The sequence below is a fragment of the Buceros rhinoceros genome, unplaced genomic scaffold, assembly GCF_000710305.1.
Source record: "Buceros rhinoceros silvestris isolate BGI_N320 unplaced genomic scaffold, ASM71030v1 scaffold8832, whole genome shotgun sequence".
NCBI lineage: Eukaryota > Metazoa > Chordata > Aves > Bucerotiformes > Bucerotidae > Buceros > Buceros rhinoceros.
This window is the reverse complement of record NW_010399455.1, coordinates 5,015-9,975: the sequence shown is the minus strand read 5'-3', so window position 1 is coordinate 9,975 and position 4,961 is coordinate 5,015. Positions and strand designations below refer to the sequence as shown.

General features: G+C 38.7%; 1 long non-coding RNA gene across 1 annotated transcript in view; it reads right to left on the bottom strand.

Moving 5' to 3' along the window:
* Window positions 1-4,577: 4,577 nt before the first annotated feature.
* Window positions 4,578-4,961, bottom strand: part of LOC104489323 — a 3,244-nt gene continuing 2,860 nt past the window's right edge. Inside the window, exon 3 of the long non-coding RNA XR_727765.1 lies at window positions 4,578-4,632. This is a non-coding gene — a long non-coding RNA (uncharacterized LOC104489323). The remainder of the gene's footprint in view (window positions 4,633-4,961) is intronic.

Here is a 4,961-nt window from a genome sequence, read left to right as displayed (position 1 = left end):
AGCAGGCCTACTAGCAAGAATCTGAGGGCAGGCAAAAAACTATGATAGTTTAAGAAAGCTTGGCCAATTAGGAAAGATTAAAAGCCCCAGAAGATTAAAAATAAGCAAACACATTTTTTACCTTTATAAATCAAGGAAATTTTGTCAGTTTGAATTCAGTCTCCCAAAGATACTGGCTTGTGTCAGCAAAGATACTGCGAAGTTGCAACTGTCATGCAAAGAGCCACGGGGAGGGGGAAAAAAGGGGGGCAAACCCCAGCTAATCTGTTGAAAAGAATCTATGCAAATAATCAAACACCCTCCTTCGGCTGGAAGATTAGCGTAATTAAAAACAGGGGAAACAGGACATGCAAACAGTAGAGTTTTAGAAATAATTTTGACATATTTCTCACATTCAAATCTCAGAAAAGTTCAAGAGATTGTATTCTGAATATGGGGACCACTAGGTAGGCATAAAACAAGGTTAACACTTAAAAGTCTTAAATAATTGGAACATAACATAAAAACATTAAAAGCAAAAAAACCCATGCATGACCTCAGCTAGGTCTGGGTTGCAAATACAGACAGAACTGAGTATTATAAATCGGAAATGCGGATGGGATTGTACTTGCTTTGTGACAGATACACAAAGCTCAATGTGTAGTATTTGACCACTGTAGGGAAGTGGTGCAGCCAGGGAGCAACACAGCAGGGCCACACGGGCATGAATACCATGAACCGATGAGCCAGCAGCGTGACTGTACTGGAAGGGTGAGAACTACAATCCCCATTCTGGCACGTGGTAACAGCACTGGCTTCAGCAAGAGAACTGGTTAGTTTAATGCACCTGGGGAAGAAACATGATACGCTTGAACAAAAGGAGAGACTTCTAGTATGTAAAAATTACTAGATATATTGGTTAACTGTTCTTGTTAACAAAAACTCAAGCTTAGAAGTAGCTTTTCATATACACACAACTTACAGAAGTGATGATGTACATACAGGAAAGCTTTTTAAGCAGTAAGGGCTATGCTGAATGTTGCAGAAATCTCCAAGACTCCAGGAAAATGTGTATTTGTGACACAGACGTCCTTTAAAATAGTATGGGTATAATTGATATTGCCACACTACAGCTAGGCCATATGTTGCTAATTCTGTTAGGCTGGTTGTGTTACGGATTCTTTAGACCAAAAGATTGATTTTTTTTCTACCCGAGTGGGTACCTCTCCTGTTCTGTACTTGTTCGTTACTATATCAGTGTTAATATTCTCAGTTTAGTGTTAACTCTGTCAGAAGAGTTACTGAAAAATATGGAACGTATGTAGAGTGGAAAAAACGACTGAAGACCCTCAGGGAACACACCTTCCCCTGGTGCATGCTCATGCATCTCAGTGCGAAGCACTGACACAGGCAGAAGCAGCAGCAGCGGGATGCCTGCCTAGTGAGCGCTTTGCTTGCCGCAGACGGCTGCGCACCACAAGGCTGTGGAGTACTTCTGCCCAGTCCAGACGGGCAGAGCGTCTGGTGTATGTCAAAGTAAACCACAGCACAAGAGATATATCTCTTTCTTTACGAGGCTGTTAGTCTGAATTATTCTGCTACACTAAAGACGACTAATTTTGGTAGCAGTAGAATTGATGTGTATTATTTAATCAGAATTTACAGAATAAAAGTGTATGTTATGCTAATGCTTTCTCAACTACTTTGTAATAGAAAACAGAAATTGCTCAGTAATGTCCAAGTGTCTGTACTCGCACAGTTAGGCCTTATTACACCATTAAAAAATACTCTTAATTGCAGCAGACGTTAACTCTTCAAAAAAACCCCCACACCATACGTCACAAAGTTGGCTGCTGCAGTTTAATCCCATGTAGGATTAACTGCAGACAGAAATATAGGTGGCATTCCTCTTTGTATAACAACATTTTTATTGTTAAAAAATGAATTTTGTATTTTAGCAGCAATGGAATAAGCAATTAAAATAGAAAGTTAATCCAAACATCTAGGGCATTTGTCTTTTGCAATGTCACTGGGCTAATGCCAGTGTTTGGCTCTCCCTTGAAGAAAAGCATAAGCCAGGAAACAGTATTAAGGCTTTTTCATACTTAAGAGATTAATTATTCAGCTCTGACCAACGAAATCCAGGATGGCACTGCTCAAGTCTTACTCTACCTTGTTATTCTTGTTTTATGACTGCATTTTCAGTGGGAAAATTTTCTGTTGCTCCCAACTTACCCAACCTAACTATGCCACTATTCATGTCTAATTTAAAAAACAAATACCAAAGACAATCTAATTTCTATTCTGGGTCAACACCATGCCAACACAAAGCCAGGAATACACAGTACCACTGTGCTCTACTACTTATTTGCAGTCAGGAGGGTTCCATCAACCACGAGCTGGACTGACCTGAATAAAGAAAGCTTACAACATATGCATAGCCTTTGCTGGTTTGCAGTCACTAGCACTATTATACCATTCAGTTGTGATGCCTGCTTTATGGAAGACACACGGATACTTTCTCATTTCTCAGCTGTCCAGTGTAAGCTGAGGAAAAGCTATACCGAGGTTTCACCTCACACTGAGTGACCCTGTTAAAAAGCAACATGATGATTTCAACAACCACAAAAAATAGTCTGGTAGATATACATAAATATTTATTATCAGTTTAACTTCATTTTACTGGAAGTCTTTAAACAGTTTTTATTTTTGCTAGTTTGATGCATCTCTGACATAGTTGCTACTGTCATAGCTTCCCTGCACTGGGAATGCACAGCTTACACTTGGATTCCAAAACAATCTATTCGAGATAAAGAACCTTCAACTTTAGTGCATATGGAGCAATTTAAAGATCGGTAAAAAGACCCCTCCCCTTCCCCCTCCCAAATTAAGAGTCTGTTACAAAGAGATTTCATTACCAAAAAGTGAATATACAAATGCTAAAAAAATGCTGGCTTGAAAAAGTGATTTCAGAATTTACTGTACACGTTGTAACAATTTATTATATAAGCTGCTTCTACATGCAAGCAGATCTTACATTTGGTGTAAAACATTTATACACATTCTTTACAATTTGTACATATTTAAATGACTGTATCAAACAACACTTGTGCTATGGAATTTTGAGAGCGAACAACTAAAATTGGGAGGAGAAAAAAAGACAAGGTTTATAAAACGTGAAAAAAAAAAAACCCGTGACACTGAAAAGCATCTAGACTTAGGCTTAGTCTTGTTTGGTTTGGTTTCAGGTTATTCAGGCAGACCCAGATTTTCCTTCTAGCACACAAAAGTAACATCAATGCAAAACACAATAAGGCAACTATTCAACCAGCAGACTGTACCCGTCACTTAGAATGGCTTATTGGTAAAATGCCTTTTTTAAAAAAAAATTTTTTGCTAATATGTTTGTTTTCTAGGCACATTTTAGGAAAAACTGTATTTTGGCCTTCCTGCTTGCTTACGGCATGAAATGAATCCCTGTAGTTGGTGCCCACTGTGAACAGGGTTGGTGGTGGCTTTTTTGTTTTGAAAAGCCCAGGCCTGATGGATGTTGTATTTCAGTACTATGAAACAGGACACCGGGCCACCTGATAAGAGATGATGATCAATGTGATAACTAGTGATGTTATTCAGTATTTTTGTCACCTTTTAGTTTGCATTAGAAGGTAACAAAAGGTTAACCCAAGCCAATAGCATACCATTCTACTACATAAAGACCTGAGCTTAGCTGGAATTTGGAGACTTCTACTAGTCTGGGTTAGATGTGGCAGTGTCCCCTCTGCTGAAATACTTCAAAGTCCCAGAGGGTTAAAAGTGAGGCTGGCCCTGTACAGCACCGAGGAACACCAGAGCCTTATGGCATAACATTGGGGGGTGGGGATGTCAAAGTGCTGGTGTGGAAAACTGTTTTTCACACCTTCTTTGTTTGTACTTTGTCTTCTTATACAGTGCATAGCAGAGAAAGAAAGAGCCTGACATCAGCTCTTAAGTGTTGTGCCACTAGGAGAAGATTTAGTTAGGAAGAAAAAAAGAAAGGGAAGAATGAATGATAGTTCCCAGAAGTCATAATGGGAGCAGTATGCCACGGCTGCGTATGGGAAGCAGAACTTAGAACAAAGTGTTCATTCAGGAGATTACTGTGAACATGTACAAGAAACATACACAATAATTCCTCCTGGCTGCTGAAGGAGAGCTGAATTGAATATAACAAATATTAAAGTAATTTTCTCAAGCTTGTCTGCTTTGCCACTTAAAAAAAACATATAAATTTGTAACTCTGATGTTAAGAGCTTTTGGAAGAACATCTGATAGACACAAGTCTGCATGAAGTCCATGGCAACGTGATCATTTAAATCACTGTAACCGATACCTTTATCTAGTTTTTAAAAAAAAATTAAATAATGATACAAATGGCAGAGCATTCAAGATAAGAGAACCTTAGGCTGATAAAGTAAAAATTTTAAATAATTTTTTTTTCTACAACTGATTTTTGTTGTTGTTAGGGATTTTTTTGGCTGGCAAAGGCTAACAAGTTTTTCTTAGCATTGCCCCCAAACCAGAAAAGCACTTTGGAGTTGTTCTTTATTGCTGACTACTCGTTATTCTCTACATCACAGGAAAGCGGCTGAGTGCCTGCCTCAGCTTCTGCGCAATCTGAAACAAAGAAAGAGAACATATTTAGTATGTAGCCACTTTACACAGAAACAGGATTACAGGCTAAGAAATTAAATCAGTTTTTCCTTCAGTTTTCTGAAAAACTGTGGTTTTTACTGCAGACTTTGTGTACGTAGGACTCTCAAACCATTCCATTAAAAAGACTCTTCTTCTCATGATTTCATTCCTCTTTCTGCTTGTTAATTTTGTGCTTTCACTGCTCAGGTTGTGTTGGAGAGATTAGGCAGGGCTGTCATCCTGCTTATTAGGTTATCTAGCACTGCGCTACTCAGGAGGGCTATGGGCACAAAGCTGGACTTCCCATGAAA